Raw genomic sequence first — 23,899 nt, 5'->3', positions numbered from 1 at the left:
ATATCTTCTGTGTCCCCCTGACCCTATAGATGTGACCCCATATCTTCTGTGTCCCTTCTGACCCCATAGACGTGACCCCATATCTTCTGTGTCCCTTCTGACCCCATAGATGTGACCCCATATCTTCTGTGTCCCTTCTGACCCCATAGATGTGACCCCATATCTTGTGTCCCCATGACCCCATAGACGTGACCCCATATCTTCTGTGTCCCTTCTGACCCCATAGACGTGACCCCATATCTTCTGTGTCCCCCTGACCCCATAGATGTGACCCCATATCTTCTGTGTCCCTTCTGACCCCATAGATGTGACCCCATATCTTCTGTGTCCCTTCTGACCCCATAGATGTCACCCCATATCTTCTGTGTCCCTTCTGACCCCATAGATGTGACCCCATATCTTCTGTGTCCCCATGACCCCATAGACGTGACCCCATATCTTCTGTGTCCCTTCTGACCCCATAGACGTGACCCCATATCTTGTGTGTCCCTTCTGACCCCATAGATGTGACCCCATATCTTCTGTGTCCCTTCTGACCCCATAGACGTGACCCCATATCTTGTGTGTCCCTTCTGACCCCATAGATGTGACCCCATATCTTCTGTGTCCCTTCTGACCCCATAGACGTGACCCCATATCTTCTGTGTCCCTTCTGACCCCATAGACGTGACCCCATATCTTCTGTGTCCCTTCTGACCCCATAGATGTGACCCCATATCTTCTGTGTCCCTTCTGACCCCATAGACGTGACCCCATATCTTCTGTGTCCCTTCTGACCCCATAGATGTGACCCCATATCTTCTGTGTCCCTTCTGACCCCATAGACGTGACCCCATATCTTCTGTGTCCCTTCTGACCCCATAGACGTGACCCCATATCTTCTGTGTCCCTTCTGACCCCATAGACGTGACCCCATATCTTCTGTGTCCCTTCTGACCCCATAGACGTGACCCCATATCTTCTGTGTCCCCCTGACCCCATAGATGTGACCCCATATCTTCTGTGTCCCTTCTGACCCCATAGACGTGACCCCATATCTTCTGTGTCCCTTCTGACCCCATAGACGTGACCCCATATCTTCTGTGTCCCTTCTGACCCCATAGATGTGACCCCATATCTTCTGTGTCCCTTCTGACCCCATAGACGTGACCCCATATCTTCTGTGTCCCTTCTGACCCCATAGACGTGACCCCATATCTTCTGTGTCCCTTCTGACCCCATAGACGTGACCCCATATCTTCTGTGTCCCTTCTGACCCCATAGATGTGACCCCATATCTTCTGTGTCCCTTCTGACCCCATAGACGTGACCCCATATCTTCTGTGTCCCTTCTGACCCCATAGATGTGACCCCATATCTTCTGTGTCCCTTCTGACCCCATAGACGTGACCCCATATCTTCTGTGTCCCTTCTGACCCCATAGACGTGACCCCATATCTTCTGTGTCCCTTCTGACCCCATAGACGTGACCCCATATATTCTGTGTCCCTTCTGACCCCATAGATGTGACCCCATATCTTCTGTGTCCCTTCTGACCCCATAGACGTGACCCCATATCTTCTGTGTCCCTTCTGACCCCATAGATGTGACCCCATATCTTCTGTGTCCCTTCTGACCCCATAGATGTGACCCCATATCTTCTGTGTCCCTTCTGACCCCATAGATGTGACCCCATATCCTCTGTGTCCCTTCTGACCCCATAGATGTGACCCCATATCCTCTGTGTCCCTTCTGACCCCATAGATGTGACCCCATATCTTCTGTGTCCCTTCTGACCCCATAGACGTGACCCCATATCTTCTGTGTCCCTTCTGACCCCATAGACGTGACCCCATATCCTCTGTGTCCCCCTGACCCCATAGACGTGACCCCATATCTTCTGTGTCCCCCTGACCCCATAGATGTGACCCCATATCTTCTGTGTCCCTTCTGACCCCATAGATGTGACCCCATATCTTCTGTGTCCCCCTGACCCCATAGATGTGACCCCATATCTTCTGTGTCCCTTCTGACCCCATAGATGTGACCCCATATCTTCTGTGTCCCCCTGACCCCATAGATGTGACCCCATATCTTCTGTGTCCCCCTGACCCCATAGATGTGACCCCATATCTTCTGTGTCCCTTCTGACCCCATAGATGTGACCCCATATCTTCTGTGTCCCCCTGACCCCATAGACGTGACCCCATATCTTCTGTGTCCTCCTGACCCCATAGATGTGACCCCATATCTTCTGTGTCCCTCCTGACCCCATAGACGTGACCCCATATCTTCTGTGTCCCCCTGACCCCATAGATGTGACCCCATATCTTCTGTGTCCCTTCTGACCCCATAGATGTGACCCCATATCTTCTGTGTCCCTTCTGACCCCATAGACGTGACCCCATATCTTCTGTGTCCCTTCTGACCCCATAGACGTGACCCCATATCTTCTGTGTCCCTTCTGACCCCATAGATGTGACCCCATATCTTCTGTGTCCCCCTGACCCCATAGACGTGACCCCATATCTTCTGTGTCCCTCCTGACCCCATAGATGTGACCCCATATCTTCTGTGTCCCCCTGACCCCATAGACGTGACCCCATATCTTCTGTGTCCCTCCTGACCCCATAGATGTGACCCCATATCTTCTGTGTCCCCCTGACCCCATAGACGTGACCCCATATCTTCTGTGTCCCTTCTGACCCCATAGATGTGACCCCATATCTTCTGTGTCCCTTCTGACCCCATAGATGTGACCCCATATCTTCTGTGTCCCTCCTGACCCCATAGATGTGACCCCATATCTTCTGTGTCCCCCTGACCCCATAGACGTGACCCCATATCTTCTGTGTCCCTTCTGACCCCATAGATGTGACCCCATATCTTCTGTGTCCCTTCTGACCCCATAGACGTGACCCCATATCTTCTGTGTCCCTTCTGACCCCATAGATGTGACCCCATATCTTCTGTGTCCCCCTGACCCCATAGATGTGACCCCATATCTTCTGTGTCCCTTCTGACCCCATAGATGTGACCCCATATCTTCTGAGTCCCTTCTGACCCCATAGATGTGACCCCATATCTTCTGTGTCCCTTCTGACCCCATAGATGTGACCCCATATCTTCTGTGTCCCTTCTGACCCCATAGATGTGACCCCATATCTTCTGTGTCCCTTCTGACCCCATAGACGTGACCCCATATCTTCTGTGTCCCTTCTGACCCCATAGACGTGACCCCATATCTTCTGTGTCCCTTCTGACCCCATAGATGTGACCCCATATCTTCTGTGTCCCTCCTGACCCCATAGACGTGACCCCATATCTTCTGTGTCCCTTCTGACCCCATAGATGTGACCCCATATCTTCTGTGTCCCCCTGACCCCATAGATGTGACCCCATATCTTCTGTGTCCCTTCTGACCCCATAGATGTGACCCCATATCCTCTGTGTCCCTTCTGACCCCATAGATGTGACCCCATATCTTCTGTGTCCCTTCTGACCCCATAGACGTGACCCCATATCTTCTGTGTCCCTTCTGACCCCATAGACGTGACCCCATATCTTCTGTGTCCCCCTGATCCCATAGATGTGACCCCATATCTTCTGTGTCCCTTCTGACCCCATAGATGTGACCCCATATCTTCTGTGTCCCTTCTGACCCCATAGATGTGACCCCATATCTTCTGTGTCCCTTCTGACCCCATAGACGTGACCCCATATCTTCTGTGTCCCTTCTGACCCCATAGATGTGACCCCATATCTTCTGTGTCCCTTCTGACCCCATAGATGTGACCCCATATCTTCTGTGTCCCTTCTGACCCCATAGATGTGACCCCATATCTTCTGTGTCCCTTCTGACCCCATAGACGTGACCCCATATCTTCTGTGTCCCCCTGATCCCATAGATGTGACCCCATATCTTCTGTGTCCCTTCTGACCCCATAGACGTGACCCCATATCTTCTGTGTCCCTTCTGACCCCATAGACGTGACCCCATATCTTCTGTGTCCCTTCTGACCCCATAGATGTGACCCCATATCTTCTGTGTCCCTTCTGACCCCATAGATGTGACCCCATATCTTCTGTGTCCCTTCTGACCCCATAGATGTGACCCCATATCTTCTGTGTCCCTTCTGACCCCATAGATGTGACCCCATATCTTCTGTGTCCCTTCTGACCCCATAGACGTGACCCCATATCTTCTGTGTCCCTTCTGACCCCATAGACGTGACCCCATATCTTCTGTGTCCCTCTGACCCCATAGACGTGACCCCATATCTTCTGTGTCCCCCTGACCCCATAGATGTGACCCCATATCTTCTGTGTCCCTTCTGACCCCATAGATGTGACCCCATATCTTCTGTGTCCCTTCTGACCCCATAGACGTGACCCCATATCTTCTGTGTCCCTTCTGACCCCATAGACGTGACCCCATATCTTCTGTGTCCCCCTGACCCCATAGATGTGACCCCATATCTTCTGTGTCCCTTCTGACCCCATAGATGTGACCCCATATCTTCTGTGTCCCTTTCACCCCATAGATGTGACCCCATATCTTCTGTGTCCCTTCTGACCCCATAGATGTGACCCCATATCTTCTGTGTCCTTTCTGACCCCATAGATGTGACCCCATATCCTCTGTGTCCCTTCTGACCCCATAGACGTGACCCCATATCTTCTGTGTCCCTTCTGACCCCATAGACGTGACCCCATATCTTCTGTGTCCCTTCTGACCCCATAGACGTGACCCCATATCTTCTGTGTCCCTTCTGACCCCATAGACGTGACCCCATATCTTCTGTGTCCCTTCTGACCCCATAGACGTGACCCCATATCTTCTGTGTCCCTTCTGACCCCATAGTTGTGACCCCATATCTTCTGTGTCCCTTCTGACCCCATAGATGTGACCCCATATCTTCTGTGTCCCTTCTGACCCCATAGATGTGACCCCATATCTTCTGTGTCCCTTCTGACCCCATAGTTGTGACCCCATATCTTCTGTGTCCCCCTGACCCCATAGACGTGACCCCATATCTTCTGTGTCCCCTGACCCCATAGACGTGACCCCATATCTTCTGTGTCCCTTCTGACCCCATAGACGTGACCCCATATCTTCTGTGTCCCTTCTGACCCCATAGATGTGACCCCATATCTTCTGTGTCCCTTCTGACCCCATAGATGTGACCCCATATCTTCTGTGTCCCCCTGACCCCATAGATGTGACCCCATATCTTCTGTGTCCCCCTGACCCCATAGACGTGACCCCATATCTTCTGTGTCCCTTCTGACCCCATAGACGTGACCCCATATCTTCTGTGTCCCTTCTGACCCCATAGATGTGACCCCATATCTTCTGTGTCCCTCCTGACCCCATAGATGTGACCCCATATCTTCTGTGTCCCCTGACCCCATAGACGTGACCCCATATCTTCTGTGTCCCTTCTGACCCCATAGACGTGACCCCATATCTTCTGTGTCCCTCCTGACCCCATAGATGTGACCCCATATCTTCTGTGTCCCTTCTGACCCCATAGATGTGACCCCATATCTTCTGTGTCCCTTCTGACCCCATAGATGTGACCCCATATCTTCTGTGTCCCTTCTGACCCCATAGACGTGACCCCATATCTTCTGTGTCCCTTCTGACCCCATAGACGTGACCCCATATCTTCTGTGTCCCTTCTGACCCCATAGATGTGACCCCATATCTTGTGTCCCTCTGACCCCATAGACGTGACCCCATATCTTCTGTGTCCCTTCTGACCCCATAGATGTGACCCCATATCTTCTGTGTCCCTTCTGACCCCATAGATGTGACCCCATATCTTCTGTGTCCCCCTGACCCCATAGATGTGACCCCATATCTTCTGTGTCCCTTCTGACCCCATAGACGTGACCCCATATCTTCTGTGTCCCTTCTGACCCCATAGACGTGACCCCATATCTTCTGTGTCCCTTCTGACCCCATAGACGTGACCCCATATATTCTGTGTCCCTTCTGACCCCATAGATGTGACCCCATATCTTCTGTGTCCCTTCTGACCCCATAGACGTGACCCCATATCTTCTGTGTCCCTTCTGACCCCATAGACGTGACCCCATATCTTCTGTGTCCCTTCTGACCCCATAGACGTGACCCCATATCTTCTGTGTCCCTTCTGACCCCATAGATGTGACCCCATATCTTCTGTGTCCCCTCTGACCCCATAGATGTGACCCCATATCTTCTGTGTCCCTTCTGACCCCATAGATGTGACCCCATATCCTCTGTGTCCCCCTGACCCCATAGATGTGACCCCATATCTTCTGTGTCCCTTCTGACCCCATAGACGTGACCCCATATCTTCTGTGTCCCTTCTGACCCCATAGACGTGACCCCATATCCTCTGTGTCCCCCTGACCCCATAGATGTGACCCCATATCTTCTGTGTCCCTTCTGACCCCATAGATGTGACCCCATATCTTCTGTGTCCCCCTGACCCCATAGATGTGACCCCATATCTTCTGTGTCCCCCTGACCCCATAGATGTGACCCCATATCTTCTGTGTCCCTTCTGACCCCATAGACGTGACCCCATATCTTCTGTGTCCCTTCTGACCCCATAGATGTGACCCCATATCTTCTGTGTCCCCCTGACCCCATAGATGTGACCCCATATCTTCTGTGTCCCCCTGACCCCATAGATGTGACCCCATATCTTCTGTGTCCCTTCTGACCCCATAGATGTGACCCCATATCTTCTGTGTCCCCCTGACCCCATAGACGTGACCCCATATCTTCTGTGTCCTCCTGACCCCATAGATGTGACCCCATATCTTCTGTGTCCCTCCTGACCCCATAGATGTGACCCCATATCTTCTGTGTCCCCCTGACCCCATAGACGTGACCCCATATCTTCTGTGTCCCTTCTGACCCCATAGATGTGACCCCATATCTTCTGTGTCCCTTCTGACCCCATAGACGTGACCCCATATCTTCTGTGTCCCTTCTGACCCCATAGACGTGACCCCATATCTTCTGTGTCCCTTCTGACCCCATAGATGTGACCCCATATCTTCTGTGTCCCCCTGACCCCATAGACGTGACCCCATATCTTCTGTGTCCCTTCTGACCCCATAGATGTGACCCCATATCTTCTGTGTCCCCCTGACCCCATAGACGTGACCCCATATCTTCTGTGTCCCCCTGACCCCATAGACGTGACCCCATATCTTCTGTGTCCCTCCTGACCCCATAGATGTGACCCCATATCTTCTGTGTCCCTTCTGACCCCATAGATGTGACCCCATATCTTCTGTGTCCCCCTGACCCCATAGACGTGACCCCATATCTTCTGTGTCCCTTCTGACCCCATAGACGTGACCCCATATCTTCTGTGTCCTCCTGACCCCATAGACGTGACCCCATATCTTCTGTGTCCCTTCCTGACCCCATAGATGTGACCCCATATCTTCTGTGTCCCCCTGACCCCATAGACGTGACCCCATATCTTCTGTGTCCCTTCTGACCCCATAGATGTGACCCCATATCTTCTGTGTCCCTTCTGACCCCATAGATGTGACCCCATATCTTCTGTGTCCCTTCTGACCCCATAGACGTGACCCCATATCTTCTGTGTCCCTTCTGACCCCATAGACGTGACCCCATATCTTCTGTGTCCCTTCTGACCCCATAGACGTGACCCCATATCTTCTGTGTCCCTTCTGACCCCATAGATGTGACCCCATATCTTCTGTGTCCCTTCTGACCCCATAGATGTGACCCCATATCTTCTGTGTCCCTTCTGACCCCATAGATGTGACCCCATATCCTCTGTGTCCCTTCTGACCCCATAGATGTGACCCCATATCTTCTGTGTCCCTTCTGACCCCATAGATGTGACCCCATATCTTCTGTGTCCCTTCTGACCCCATAGACGTGACCCCATATCTTCTGTGTCCCTTCTGACCCCATAGACGTGACCCCATATCTTCTGTGTCCCTTCTGACCCCATAGACGTGACCCCATATCTTCTGTGTCCCTTCTGACCCCATAGACGTGACCCCATATCTTCTGTGTCCCTTCTGACCCCATAGATGTGACCCCATATCTTCTGCGTCCCTTCTGACCCCATAGATGTGACCCCATATCCTCTGTGTCCCTTCTGACCCCATAGATGTGACCCCATATCTTCTGTGTCCCTTCTGACCCCATAGACGTGACCCCATATCCTCTGTGTCCCTTCTGACCCCATAGATGTGACCCCATATCTTCTGTGTCCCTTCTGACCCCATAGACGTGACCCCATATCTTCTGCGTCCCTTCTGACCCCATAGATGTGACCCCATATCCTCTGTGTCCCTTCTGACCCCATAGATGTGACCCCATATCCTCTGTGTCCCTTCTGACCCCATAGATGTGACCCCATATCTTCTGTGTCCCTTCTGACCCCATAGATGTGACCCCATATCTTCTGTGTCCCTTCTGACCCCATAGATGTGACCCCATAACTTCTGTGTCCCTTCTGACCCCATAGATGTGACCCCATATCTTCTGTGTCCCTTCTGACCCCATAGATGTGACCCCATATCTTCTGTGTCCCTTCTGACCCCATAGATGTGACCCCATATCTTCTGTGTCCCTACTGACCCCATAGATGTGACCCCATATCTTCTGTGTCCCTTCTGACCCCATAGATGTGACCCCATATCTTCTGTGTCCCCCTGACCCCATAGATGTGACCCCATAGATGTGACCCCATAGATGTGACCCCATAGATGTGACCCCATAAAGTCCCTTCTGACCCCATAGACGTGACCCCATATCTTCTGTGTCCCCCTGACCCCATAGATGTGACCCCATATCCTCTGTGTCCCTTCTGACCCCATAGATGTGACCCCATATCCTCTGTGTCCCTTCTGACCCCATAGATGTGACCCCATATCTTCTGTGTCCCTTCTGACCCCATAGACGTGACCCCATATCTTCTGTGTCCCTTCTGACCCCATAGACGTGACCCCATATCTTCTGTGTCCCTTCTGACCCCATAGATGTGACCCCATATCTTCTGTGTCCCCCTGACCCCATAGATGTGACCCCATATCTTCTGTGTCCCTTCTGACCCCATAGACGTGACCCCATATCTTCTGTGTCCCTTCTGACCCCATAGATGTGACCCCATATCTTCTGTGTCCCTTCTGACCCCATAGATGTGACCCCATATCTTCTGTGTCCCTTCTGACCCCATAGATGTGACCCCATATCTTCTGTGTCCCTTCTGACCCCATAGATGTGACCCCATATCTTCTGTGTCCCTTCTGACCCCATAGACGTGACCCCATATCTTCTGTGTCCCTTCTGACCCCATAGATGTGACCCCATATCCTCTGTGTCCCTTCTGACCCCATAGATGTGACCCCATATCTTCTGTGTCCCTTCTGACCCCATAGACGTGACCCCATATCTTCTGTGTCCCTTCTGACCCCATAGATGTGACCCCATATCCTCTGTGTCCCTTCTGACCCCATAGATGTGACCCCATATCTTCTGTGTCCCCTGACCCCATAGATGTGACCCCATATCTTCTGTGTCCCTTCTGACCCCATAGATGTGACCCCATATCTTCTGTGTCCCTTCTGACCCCATAGATGTGACCCCATATCTTCTGTGTCCCTTCTGACCCCATAGATGTGACCCCATATCTTCTGTGTCCCTTCTGACCCCATAGATGTGACCCCATATCTTCTGTGTCCCTTCTGACCCCATAGATGTGACCCCATATCTTCTGTGTCCCTTCTGACCCCATAGATGTGACCCCATATCTTCTGTGTCCCTTCTGACCCCATAGACGTGACCCCATATCTTCTGTGTCCCTTCTGACCCCATAGATGTGACCCCATATCTTCTGTGTCCCTTCTGACCCCATAGATGTGACCCCATATCTTCTGTGTCCCTTCTGACCCCATAGATGTGACCCCATATCTTCTGTGTCCCTTCTGACCCCATAGATGTGACCCCATATCTTCTGTGTCCCCCTGACCCCATAGATGTGACCCCATATCTTCTGTGTCCCTTCTGACCCCATAGATGTGACCCCATATCTTCTGTGTCCCTTCTGACCCCATAGATGTGACCCCATATCTTCTGTGTCCCTTCTGACCCCATAGATGTGACCCCATATCTTCTGTGTCCCTTCTGACCCCATAGATGTGACCCCATATCTTCTGTGTCCCCCTGACCCCATAGATGTGACCCCATATCTTCTGTGTCCCTTCTGACCCCATAGATGTGACCCCATATCTTCTGTGTCCCTTCTGACCCCATAGACGTGACCCCATATCTTCTGTGTCCCTTCTGACCCCATAGATGTGACCCCATATCTTCTGTGTCCCTTCTGACCCCATAGATGTGACCCCATATCTTCTGTGTCCCTTCTGACCCCATAGATGTGACCCCATATCTTCTGTGTCCCTTCTGACCCCATAGATGTGACCCCATATCTTCTGTGTCCCTTCTGACCCCATAGATGTGACCCCATATCTTCTGTGTCCCCCTGACCCCATAGATGTGACCCCATATCTTCTGTGTCCCTTCTGACCCCATAGATGTGACCCCATATCTTCTGTGTCCCTTCTGACCCCATAGACGTGACCCCATATCTTCTGTGTCCCTTCTGACCCCATAGATGTGACCCCATATCTTCTGTGTCCCTTCTGACCCCATAGATGTGACCCCATATCTTCTGTGTCCCTTCTGACCCCATAGATGTGACCCCATATCTTCTGTGTCCCTTCTGACCCCATAGACGTGACCCCATATCTTCTGTGTCCCTTCTGACCCCATAGACGTGACCCCATATCTTCTGTGTCCCTTCTGACCCCATAGACGTGACCCCATATCTTCTGTGTCCCTTCTGACCCCATAGACGTGACCCCATATCTTCTGTGTCCCTTCTGACCCCATAGACGTGACCCCATATCTTCTGTGTCCCTTCTGACCCCATAGACGTGACCCCATATCTTCTGTGTCCCTTCTGACCCCATAGATGTGACCCCATATCTTCTGTGTCCCTTCTGACCCCATAGATGTGACCCCATATCTTTTGTGTCCCTTCTGACCCCATAGACGTGACCCCATATCTTCTGTGTCCCTTCTGACCCCATAGATGTGACCCCATATCTTCTGTGTCCCTTCTGACCCCATAGATGTGACCCCATATCTTCTGTGTCCCTTCTGACCCCATAGATGTGACCCCATATCCTCTGTGTCCCTTCTGACCCCATAGATGTGACCCCATATCTTCTGTGTCCCTTCTGACCCCATAGATGTGACCCCATATCTTCTGTGTCCCTTCTGACCCCATAGATGTGACCCCATATCTTCTGTGTCCCTTCTGACCCCATAGACGTGACCCCATATCTTCTGTGTCCCTTCTGACCCCATAGACGTGACCCCATATCTTCTGTGTCCCTTCTGACCCCATAGACGTGACCCCATATCTTCTGTGTCCCTTCTGACCCCATAGATGTGACCCCATATCTTCTGCGTCCCTTCTGACCCCATAGATGTGACCCCATATCCTCTGTGTCCCTTCTGACCCCATAGATGTGACCCCATATCTTCTGTGTCCCTTCTGACCCCATAGACGTGACCCCATATCCTCTGTGTCCCTTCTGACCCCATAGATGTGACCCCATATCTTCTGTGTCCCTTCTGACCCCATAGATGTGACCCCATATCTTCTGTGTCCCTTCTGACCCCATAGATGTGACCCCATATCTTCTGTGTCCCTTCTGACCCCATAGATGTGACCCCATATCTTCTGTGTCCCTTCTGACCCCATAGATGTGACCCCATATCTTCTGTGTCCCTACTGACCCCATAGATGTGACCCCATATCTTCTGTGTCCCTTCTGACCCCATAGATGTGACCCCATATCTTCTGTGTCCCCCTGACCCCATAGATGTGACCCCATAGATGTGACCCCATAGATGTGACCCCATAGATGTGACCCCATAGATGTGACCCCATAAAGTCCCTTCTGACCCCATAGACGTGACCCCATATCTTCTGTGTCCCCCTGACCCCATAGATGTGACCCCATATCCTCTGTGTCCCTTCTGACCCCATAGATGTGACCCCATATCCTCTGTGTCCCTTCTGACCCCATAGATGTGACCCCATATCTTCTGTGTCCCTTCTGACCCCATAGACGTGACCCCATATCTTCTGTGTCCCTTCTGACCCCATAGACGTGACCCCATATCTTCTGTGTCCCTTCTGACCCCATAGATGTGACCCCATATCTTCTGTGTCCCCCTGACCCCATAGATGTGACCCCATATCTTCTGTGTCCCTTCTGACCCCATAGACGTGACCCCATATCTTCTGTGTCCCTTCTGACCCCATAGATGTGACCCCATATCTTCTGTGTCCCCCTGACCCCATAGATGTGACCCCATATCTTCTGTGTCCCTTCTGACCCCATAGATGTGACCCCATATCTTCTGTGTCCCTTCTGACCCATACATGTGACCCCATATCTTCTGTGTCCCTTCTGACCCCATAGACGTGACCCCATATCTTCTGTGTCCCTTCTGACCCCATAGATGTGACCCCATATCTTCTGTGTCCCCCTGACCCCATAGATGTGACCCCATATCTTCTGTGTCCCTTCTGACCCCATAGATGTGACCCCATATCTTCTGTGTCCCTTCTGACCCATACATGTGACCCCATATCTTCTGTGTCCCTTTTCACCCCATAGATGTGACCCCATATCCTCTGTGTCCCTTTTGACCCCATAGATGTGACCCCATATCTTCTGTGTCCCCCTGACCCCATAGATGTGACCCCATATCTTCTGTGTCCCTTCTGACCCCATAGATGTGACCCCATATCTTCTGTGTCCCTTCTGACCCCATAGATGTGACCCCATATCCTCTGTGTCCCTTCTGACCCCATAGATGTGACCCCATATCTTCTGTGTCCCCCTGACCCCATAGATGTGACCCCATATCCTCTGTGTCCCTTCTGACCCCATAGATGTGACCCCATATCTTCTGTGTCCCTTCTGACCCCATAGATGTGACCCCATATCTTCTGTGTCCCTTCTGACCCCATAGATGTGACCCCATATCTTCTGTGTCCCTTCTGACCCCATAGATGTGACCCCATATCTTCTGTGTCCCTTCTGACCCCATAGACGTGACCCCATATCTTCTGTGTCCCTTCTGACCCCATAGATGTGACCCCATATCCTCTGTGTCCCTTCTGACCCCATAGATGTGACCCCATATCTTCTGTGTCCCTTCTGACCCCATAGACGTGACCCCATATCTTCTGTGTCCCCCTGACCCCATAGATGTGACCCCATATCCTCTGTGTCCCTTCTGACCCCATAGATGTGACCCCATATCTTCTGTGTCCCCTGACCCCATAGATGTGACCCCATATCTTCTGTGTCCCTTCTGACCCCATAGACGTGACCCCATATCTTCTGTGTCCCTTCTGACCCCATAGACGTGACCCCATATCCTCTGTGTCCCTTCTGACCCCATAGATGTGACCCCATATCTTCTGTGTCCCTTCTGACCCCATAGACGTGACCCCATATCTTCTGTGTCCCTTCTGACCCCATAGATGTGACCCCATATCTTCTGTGTCCCTTCTGACCCCATAGATGTGACCCCATATCTTCTGTGTCCCTTCTGACCCCATAGATGTGACCCCATATCTTCTGTGTCCCTTCTGACCCCATAGACGTGACCCCATATCTTCTGTGTCCCTTCTGACCCCATAGACGTGACCCCATATCTTCTGTGTCCCCCTGACCCCATAGATGTGACCCCATATCTTCTGTGTCCCTTCTGACCCCATAGACGTGACCCCATATCTTCTGTGTCCCCCTGACCCCATAGATGTGACCCCATATCTTCTGTGTCCCTTCTGACCCCATAGATGTGACCCCATATCTTCTGTGTCCCTTCTGACCCCATAGATGTGACCCCATATCTTCTGTGTCCCTTCTGACCCCATAGATGTGACCCCATATCTTCTGTGTCCCTACTGACCCCATAGATGTGACCCCATATCTTCTGTGTCCCTTCTGACCCCATAGATGTGACCCCATATCTTCTGTGTCCCCCTGACCCCATAGATGTGACCCCATAGATGTGACCCCATAGATGTGACCCCATAGATGTGACCCCATAAAGTCCCTTCTGACCCCATAGACGTGACCCCATATCTTCTGTGTCCCCCTGACCCCATAGATGTGACCCCATATCCTCTGTGTCCCTTCTGACCCCATAGATGTGACCCCATATCCTCTGTGTCCCTTCTGACCCCATAGATGTGACCCCATATCTTCTGTGTCCCTTCTGACCCCATAGACGTGACCCCATATCTTCTGTGTCCCTTCTGACCCCATAGACGTGACCCCATATCTTCTGTGTCCCTTCTGACCCCATAGATGTGACCCCATATCTTCTGTGTCCCCCTGACCCCATAGATGTGACCCCATATCTTCTGTGTCCCTTCTGACCCCATAGACGTGACCCCATATCTTCTGTGTCCCTTCTGACCCCATAGATGTGACCCCATATCTTCTGTGTCCCCCTGACCCCATAGATGTGACCCCATATCTTCTGTGTCCCTTCTGACCCCATAGATGTGACCCCATATCTTCTGTGTCCCTTTTCACCCCATAGATGTGACCCCATATCTTCTGTGTCCCTTCTGACCCCATAGATGTGACCCCATATCCTCTGTGTCCCTTTTGACCCCATAGATGTGACCCCATATCTTCTGTGTCCCCCTGACCCCATAGATGTGACCCCATATCTTCTGTGTCCCTTCTGACCCCATAGATGTGACCCCATATCTTCTGTGTCCCTTCTGACCCCATAGATGTGACCCCATATCCTCTGTGTCCCTTCTGACCCCATAGATGTGACCCCATATCTTCTGTGTCCCCCTGACCCCATAGATGTGACCCCATATCCTCTGTGTCCCTTCTGACCCCATAGATGTGACCCCATATCTTCTGTGTCCCTTCTGACCCCATAGATGTGACCCCATATCTTCTGTGTCCCTTCTGACCCCATAGATGTGACCCCATATCTTCTGTGTCCCTTCTGACCCCATAGATGTGACCCCATATCTTCTGTGTCCCTTCTGACCCCATAGACGTGACCCCATATCTTCTGTGTCCCTTCTGACCCCATAGATGTGACCCCATATCCTCTGTGTCCCTTCTGACCCCATAGATGTGACCCCATATCTTCTGTGTCCCTTCTGACCCCATAGATGTGACCCCATATCCTCTGTGTCCCTTCTGACCCCATAGATGTGACCCCATATCTTCTGTGTCCCCCTGACCCCATAGATGTGACCCCATATCTTCTGTGTCCCCCTGACCCCATAGATGTGACCCCATATCTTCTGTGTCCCCCTGACCCCATAGACGTGACCCCATATCTTCTGTGTCCCTTCTGACCCCATAGACGTGACCCCATATCTTCTGTGTCCCCCTGACCCCATAGACGTGACCCCATATCTTCTGTGTCCCCCTGACCCCATAGATGTGACCCCATATCTTCTGTGTCCCCCTGACCCCATAGATGTGACCCCATATCTTCTGTGTCCCCCTGACCCCATAGATGTGACCCCATATCGTCTGTGTCCCTTCTGACCCCATAGATGTGACCCCATATCTTCTGTGTCCCTTCTGACCCCATAGACGTGACCCCATATCCTCTGTGTCCCTTCTGACCCCATAGACGTGACCCCATATCCTCTGTGTCCCTTCTGACCCCATAGACGTGACCCCATATCCTCTGTGTCCCCCTGACCCCATAGACGTGACCCCATATCCTCTGTGTCCCTTCTGACCCCATAGATGTGACCCCATATCTTCTGTGTCCCCTGACCCCATAGATGTGACCCCATATCTTCTGTGTCCCTTCTGACCCCATAGATGTGACCCCATATCTTCTGTGTCCCTTCTGACCCCATAGATGTGACCCCATATCTTCTGTGTCCCCCTGACCCCATAGATGTGACCCCATATCTTCTGTGTCCCTTCTGACCCCATAGATGTGACCCCATATCTTCTGTGTCCCTTCTGACCCCATAGACGTGACCCCATATCTTCTGTGTCCCTTCTGACCCCATAGATGTGACCCCATATCTTCTGTGTCCCTTTTCACCCCATAGATGTGACCCCATATCTTCTGTGTCCCTTCTGACCCCATAGATGTGACCCCATATCTTCTGTGTCCCTTCTGACCCCATAGATGTGACCCCATATCCTCTGTGTCCCTTCTGACCCCATAGATGTGACCCCATATCTTCTGTGTCCCTTCTGACCCCATAGACGTGACCCCATATCTTCTGTGTCCCTTCTGACCCCATAGACGTGACCCCATATCTTCTGTGTCCCTTCTGACCCCATAGACGTGACCCCATATCTTCTGTGTCCCTTCTGACCCCATAGACGTGACCCCATATCTTCTGTGTCCCTTCTGACCCCATAGACGTGACCCCATATCTTCTGTGTCCCTTCTGACCCCATAGATGTGACCCCATATCCTCTGTGTCCCTTCTGACCCCATAGACGTGACCCCATATCCTCTGTGTCCCCCTGACCCCATAGACGTGACCCCATATCTTCTGTGTCCCTTCTGACCCCATAGATGTGACCCCATATCTTCTGTGTCCCTTCTGACCCCATAGATGTGACCCCATATCTTCTGTGTCCCTTCTGACCCCATAGATGTGACCCCATATCTTCTGTGTCCCTTCTGACCCCATAGATGTGACCCCATATCTTCTGTGTCAAGCTCCCCCACTGTCCCCCTTTGTCCCCGTCGTGTCCCAAGCTCCCCCTTTTCCCCCTTGTCCCCATTGTCCCCATCATCCCCATTGTGTCCCATTGTCCCCCCGTTGTCCCCATTGTCCCCCGCTGTCCCCATGATGTCCCAAACTCCCCCCATTGTCCCCACTGTCTGTCATTGAGTCCCATCGTTACCCCATTGTCCCCCATTGTTTCCCAAACTCCCCCATTGTCCCCCATTGTCCCCCCTTGTCCCCTATTGTCCCCGTTGTGTCCCAAGCTCCCCATTGTCCCCTCTTGTCCCTCTTGTCCCCTTCATCCCATCGTGTCCCATTGTCCCCCATTGTGTCCCATTGTCCCCCATTGTCCCCATCGTCTCCCGAGCTCTCTCTATTATCCCGCCATTGTCCCCACTGTCCCCCGTTGTCCCTGTTGTGTCCCAAGCTCCCCCTTGTCCCCTCTTGTCCCCTCTTGTCCCCTCTTGTCCCCATCATCCCCCCATCATCCCCCCATCATCCCCCCATTGTCCCCCCATTGTCCCCATTGTGTCCCAAGCTCCCCACTGTCCCCCATTGTCCCCATCGTGTCCCACCGCTCCCTCTTGTCCCCATTGTCCCCTCTTGTCCCCATCATCCCCATTGTCCCCCATTGTGTCCCCATGGTCCCCATTGTGTCCCAGGCTCCCCACTGTCCCCCATTGTCCCCGTCGTGTCCCACGCTCCCCCTTGTCCCCATTGTCCCCTCTTGTCCCCTTCATCCCCATCGTGTCCCAAGCTCCCCCCATTGTCCCCCCATCGTGTCCCATTGTCCCCATTTTGTGCCAAGCTCCCTCACTCTCCCCCCAACTGTGTCCCATTGTCCCCATCATCCCCCCATTGTCCCCCTCCTGTCCCAAACTCCCCCCATTGTCCCCATTGTGTCCCCCATTGTCCCCTATTGTGTCCCCCATTGTCCCCCATTGTGTCCCCATTGTCCCCTATTGTCCCCGTTGTGTCCCAAGCTCCCCACTGTCCCCCCTTGTCCCCATTGTGTCCCAAGCTCCCTCTATTGTCCCCATTGTCCCCCATTGTCCCCGTCATCCCCATCGTGTCCCATTGTCCCCCCATTGTCCCCATTGTGTCCCAAGCTCCCCCATTGTCTCCATTGTTTCCCCATTGTCTCCATTGTCCCCCTATTGTCCCCCATTGTCTCCATTGTGTCCCCATTGTCTCCATTGTCCCCCTATTGTCCCCCACTGTCACCATTGTGTCCCAAGCTCCCCCATTGTCCCCATTTTGTGCCAAGCTCCCACACTGTCCCCCCAACTGTGTCCCACTGTCCCCCATTGTGTCCCATTGTCCCCTATTACCCCCATTGTCCCCATCGTGTCCTGAACTCATTGTCTCTCTATTATCCCCCATTGTCCCCCCCTTGTCCCCATTGTATCCCAAGCTCCCCACTGTCCCCCTTTGTCCCCATCGTGTCCCAAGCTCCCCCTTGTCCCCCTTGTCCCCTCTTGTCCCCACCATCCCCATTGTGTCCCATTGTCCCCCCGTTGTTCCCATTGTGCCCCATTGTCCCCCTCGTGTCCCAAACTCCCCCATTGTCCTCTTTGTCCCCCATTGTCCCCACTGTCCCCCCTTGTCCCCATCATGTCCCAAACTCCCCCCATTGTCCCCCATTGTCCCCACTGTGTCCCAAGCTTCCTCTGTTATCCCCCTCTTGTCCCCATTGTGCCCCATTCTGTCCCAAGCTCCCCCCATCGTCTCCCTATTGTCCCCATTGTCCCCCATTGCCCCTTATTGTCCCCCCATTGTCCCCATTGCGTCCCAAGCTCCCCTTTGTCACCCCACTGTCCCCCACTGTCCCCCCTTGTCCCCGTCATGTCCCAAGCTCCCCCCATCGTCCCCCTGTTGTCCCCATTGTCCCCCGCTGTCCCCATGATGTCCCAAACTCCCCCCATTGTCCCCACTGTGTGTCATTGAGTCCCATCGTCCCCCCATTGTTCCCCTCGTGTCCCAAACTCCCCCCATTGTCCCCCATTGTGTCCCATTGTCCCCCTGTTGTCCTCCCTTGTCCCCATTGTGTCCCCAGCTCCCCCCATCGTCCCCCTGCGATTTGGGGGGAGGGGTTGAGGTTGGGATTTGGGGTTGGGGTTGGGGTTGGGGTTGGGATTTGGGGTTGGGGTTGGGGTTGGGGTTGAGGTTGGGATTTGGGGTTGGGGTTGGGGTTGGGGTTGGGGTTGGGGTTGGGGTTGGGATTTGGGGTTGGGGTTGAGATTGGGGTTGGGGTTGGGATTTGGGGTTGGGGTTGGGGTTGGGGTTGAGGTTGGGATTTGGGGTTGGCATTGGGGTTGGGGTTGGTGTTGGGGTTGGGATTTGGGGTTGGGGTTGGGATTGGGGTTGAGGTTGGGATTTGGGGTTGGGATTGGGGTTGGGGTTGGTGTTGGGGTTGGGATTTGGGGTTGGGGTTGGGATTGGGGTTGGGGTTGGGGTTGGGATTTGGGGTTGGGGTTGGGGTTGGGGTTGAGGTTGGGATTTGGGGTTGGGATTGGGGTTGGGGTTGGTGTTGGGGTTGGGATTTGGGGTTGGGGTTGGGATTGGGGTTGGGGTTGGGATTGGGGTTGGGGTTGGGGTTGGGGTTGGGGTTGGGGTTGGGATTTGGGGTTGGGGTTGGGGTTGGGGTTGAGGTTGGGATTTGGGGTTGGGATTGGGGTTGGGGTTGGTGTTGGGATTTGGAGTTGGGATTGCTGTTGGCATTTGGGGTTGGGATTTGGGATTTGGGGTTGTGATTGGGATTGGCATTGGGATTTGGGGTTGGGGTTGGCATTTGATGTTGGGGTTGGGGTTGGCATTTGGGGTTGGGGTTGAGATTTGGGGTTGGGGTTGGGGTTGGGATTTGGGGTTGGCATTGGGGTTGGGATTGGGGTTGAGATTTGGAGTTGAGATTGGGGTTGGCATTGGGATTTGGGGTTGGTGTTGGGGTTGGGATTTGGGGTTGGTGTTGGGGTTGGGATTTGGAGTTGTGATTGGGGTTGGCATTGGGATTTGGGGTTGGGATTGGGATTTGGGGTTGGGGTTTGGGGTTGGCATTGGGATTTGGGGTTGGGGTTGGGATTGGGGTTTAGATTTGGGGTTGGGGTTGGCATTTGGGGTTGGGGTTGGGATTGGGTCTGGGATTTGGGGTTGGGATTGGGGTTGAGATTTGGAGTTGAGATTGGGGTCAGCATTGGGATTTGGGGTTGGCATTGGGGTTGGCATTGGGATTTGGGATTGGGGATGGGATTTGGGTTGGGATTTGGGGTTGGGGTTGGGATTTGGGATTGGGGTTGCGGTTGGGATTACTGTTGGCATTTGGGGTTGGGGTTGGGGTTGGCATTGGGGTTGGCATTGGGATTGGGGTTGGGATTGGGATTTGGGATTGAGGTTGGCATTGGGGTTGGGATTTGGGGTTGGCATTGGAGTTGGGGTTGGGATTTGGGTTGGCATTTGGGGTTGCGATTGCTGTTGGCATTTGGGGTTGGGATTTGGGGTTGGGGTTGGGATTTGGGGTTGGCATTTGGGGTTGGGATTTGTGATTGGGGTTGGGATTTGGGTTGGCATTTGGGGTTGGGATTGGGGTTGGGGTTGCGATTGCTGTTGGCATTTGGGGTTGGGATTGGGGTTGGCATTGGGATTTGGGATTGGGGTTGGGATTTGGGGTTGGGGTTGGCGTTAGGGTTAGGAGATTTGGAGTTGAGATTGGGGTTGGCACTGGGATTTGGCACTGGGATTGGGATTGGGGTTGAGATTGGGGTTGGAGTTGGGGTTGGGTTGGGGTTGGCATTGGGGTTGGGGTTGGGGTTGGCATTTGGGGTTGGGGTTGGGATTTGGGGTTGGGATTTGGGATTGGGGTTGGGGTTGAGATTGGGGTTGAGATTGGGGTTGGCATTGGGATTTGGGGTTGGGATTGGGGTTGGGGTTTGGGGTTGGCATTGGGATTTGGGGTTGGGGTTGGCATTTGGGGTTGGGGCTGGTGTTTGGGGTTGGGGTTGGCATTGGGATTTGGGGTTCGGGTTGGGGTTGGCATTGGGGTTGGGGTTGGGATTGGGGTTGGGGTTGGGGTTGGCATTGGGATTTGGCATTGGGGTTGGCATTTGGGGTTGGCATTGGGGTTCGAGTTGGCATTGGGATTTGGCATTGGGGTTGGCATTTGGGGTTGGCATTGGGATTTGGGGTTGGGGTTGGCATTGGAGTTGGGGTTGGGGTTGGCATTTGGGGTTGGCATTGGGGTTGGCATTGGGGTTGGGATTTGGGTTTGGGGTTGGCATTTGGGCTTGGCATTGGGATTTGGGATTGGGGTTGTGATTGGGGTTGGCATTGGGGTTGGCATTGGGATTTGGGGTTGGGGTTGGCATTGGGGTTGGCATTGGGGTTGGCATTGGGATTTGGGGTTGGGGTTGGCATTTGGGCTTGGCATTGGGATTTGGGATTGGGGTTGGGGTTGGGGTTGGCATTGGGGTTGGCACTGGGATTTGGGGTTGGGGTTGGGGTTGGCATTGGGGTTGGCACTGGGATTTGGGGTTGGGGTTGGCATTGGGGTTGGCATTGGGATTTGGGGTTGGGGTTGTGATTGGGGTTGGCATTGGGGTTGGCACTGGGATTTGGGGTTGGGGTTGGCATTGGGGTTGGCACTGGGATTTGGGGTTGGGTTTGGCATTGGGGTTGGCATTGGGATTTGGGATTGGGGTTGGGGTTGGCATTGGGGTTGGCACTGGGATTTGGGGTTGGGGTTGGGGTTGGCATTTGGGGTTGGCACTGGGATTTGGGGTTGGGGTTGGGGTTGGGGTTGGCATTGGGGTTGAGATTGGGGTTGGGATTGGGATTGGGGTTGGGGTTGGAGTTGGGGTTGAGATTGGGGTTGGGATTGGGATTGGGGTTGGGGTTGGAGTTGGGGTTGGGGTTGGGATTTGGGGTTGGCACTGGGATTTGGGGTTGGGGTTGGGGTTGGCATTGGGGTTGGCACTGGGATTTGGGGTTGGGGTTGGGGTTGGGGTTGGCATTGGGGTTGAGATTGGGGTTGGGATTGGGATTGGGGTTGGGGTTGGAGTTGGGGTTGGGGTTGGGATTTGGGGTTGGCATTTGGGGTTGGCATTGGGGTTGTGATTGGGGTTGTGATTGGGGTTGGCATTTGGGGTTGGGGTTGGGATTTGGGATTTGGGTTGGGATTTGGGTTGGGATTTGGGGTTGAGGTTGGCATTGGGGTTGAGATTGGGGTTGAGATTGGGGTTGGCATTGGGGTTGGCATTGGGATTTGGGGTTGTGATTGGGGTTGGGGTTTGGGGTTGGCATTGGGATTTGGGATTGGGGTTGGCATTTGGGCTTGGCACTGGGGTTGGCACTGGGCTTGGCACTGGCCTTGGGCTCCCCTCCCCCCTCACCCCCTTTCTCCCCTCGCAGCCCCCGATGCTCTGCCCCCCACCCCCTCTCCATCCCCCCATGGATGCCGACGGTTCGGTGCCGGTCTCCTCGTGGTTGGCCGCCCTGCACCTGGGCCAATACAGCGGCGCCTTCGCGCAGCGCCGCCTGCTCACCGTGGCCGATTGCCGCCGCCTGGCCGAGGCGGATCTGACCCAGCTGGGGGTCCGGCTGCCCGGCCATCGCCGCCGCATCCTTTTAGGGCTGCGCAAAGCTTTGCCCCCTCTGCCCCCTTCCCCCCATCCCCCCGGCCCCAAACCCGTCCCCGCTCCGCGTCGCGTCTTCCTTCCCCCCCTCTCTCCTATGGAGCCCCCCGGCCCCCCGGCCTCCTCCCCCCCCCCCCGTCCCCCCCAGGTTGAGCTGCAGACCCCCCCCCGTTTTCGGTCCTTCCTCCCCTGCCGGCCGACCCACGGATTATGGGGTGGCCCCCCCCCCCCCTCCTCGCCCCCCCCCTGCCGGCTAAAAGACACCACGAAGGCAAAGCGGGGACCCCCGAGAGCCCCCCGGCTCTGCCCCCAAGGTCTGGGGAGCAGGAGGAAGGAGGCAGGTATGTGGGGATGGGGGGGGAAGGTATGGGGCTGGGATGGCAGTGGGGGCGGTTCGGTTATGGGGCTGGGATGGCAGTGGGGGGGGGGGAAAGGTATGGGGCTGGGATGGCAGTGGGGGGGGGGAAGGTATGGGGCTGGGGTGGCAGTGGGGGGGGGGAAGGTATGGGGCTGGGGTGGCAGTGGGGGGGGGGAAGGTATGGGGCTGGGATGGCAGTGGGGCGGTTCGGTTATGGGGCTGGGATGGCAGGGGGGCGGTTCGGTTATGGGGCTGGGATGGCAGTGGGGCGGTTCGGTTATGGGGCTGGGATGGCAGTGGGGCGGTTCGGTTATGGGGCTGGGATGGCAGTGGGGCGGTTCGGTTATGGGGCTGGGATGGCAGTGGGGGCGGTTCGGTTATGGGGCTGGGATGGCAGTGGGGGCGGTTCGGTTATGGGGCTGGGATGGCAGTGGGGGCGGTTCGGTTATGGGGCTGGGATGGCAGTGGGGCGGTTCGGTTATGGGGCTGGGATGGCAGGGGGGCGGTTCGGTTATGGGGCTGGGATGGCAGTGGGGCGGTTCGGTTATGGGGCTGGGATGGCAGTGGGGGCGGTTCGGTTATGGGGCTGGGATGGCAGTGGGGGCGGTTCGGTTATGGGGCTGGGATGGCAGTGGGGCGGTTCGGTTATGGGGCTGGGATGGCAGTGGGGCGGTTCGGTTATGGGGCTGGGATGGCAGGGGGGCGGTTCGGTTATGGGGCTGGGATGGCAGTGGGGTGCTCCTCTAGTGGTGTCCCCGGCATCGGCGTGGCCCCCTGCCCCATTTCCTTCCCTTAAGGGTCCCCATACCTCCTGAAGGGTCCTTTGTTCCCCATACCCCCTTAGGGGCCCTTATGCCCCCATATCCCTCCTTAGGGGTCCCCATATCCCCCCTTAAGGGCCCTTATGCCCCCATATCCCCCCTTAGGGGTCCCCATATCCCCTTAGGGGTCCTTATGCCCCCATATCCCCCCTTAGGGGTCCCCATATCCCCTTAGGGGCCCTTATGCCCCCATATCCCTCCTTAGGGGTCCCCATATCCCCTTAGGGGTCCTTATGCCCCCATATCCCCCCTTAGGGGTCCCCATATCCCCTTAGGGGT

At 54.2% G+C, this 23,899-nt stretch overlaps 1 protein-coding gene across 1 annotated transcript in view; it reads left to right on the top strand.

Moving 5' to 3' along the window:
- The first annotated feature begins 22,670 nt into the window (after positions 1–22,670).
- The window catches only part of LOC128075699 (arf-GAP with Rho-GAP domain, ANK repeat and PH domain-containing protein 1-like), a 42,520-nt gene continuing 41,291 nt past the window's right edge, over positions 22,671–23,899 (top strand). Inside the window, exon 1 of the mRNA XM_052672701.1 lies at positions 22,671–22,782. The gene's annotated coding sequence lies outside the window, so the exon portion shown is untranslated. The remainder of the gene's footprint in view (positions 22,783–23,899) is intronic.

This window comes from Tympanuchus pallidicinctus, unplaced genomic scaffold (assembly GCF_026119805.1).
Source record: "Tympanuchus pallidicinctus isolate F22 unplaced genomic scaffold, pur_lepc_1.0 scaffold121, whole genome shotgun sequence".
NCBI classification, from domain to species: Eukaryota; Metazoa; Chordata; class Aves; order Galliformes; family Phasianidae; genus Tympanuchus; species Tympanuchus pallidicinctus.
This window is presented reverse-complemented; position numbering and strand designations above follow the sequence as displayed.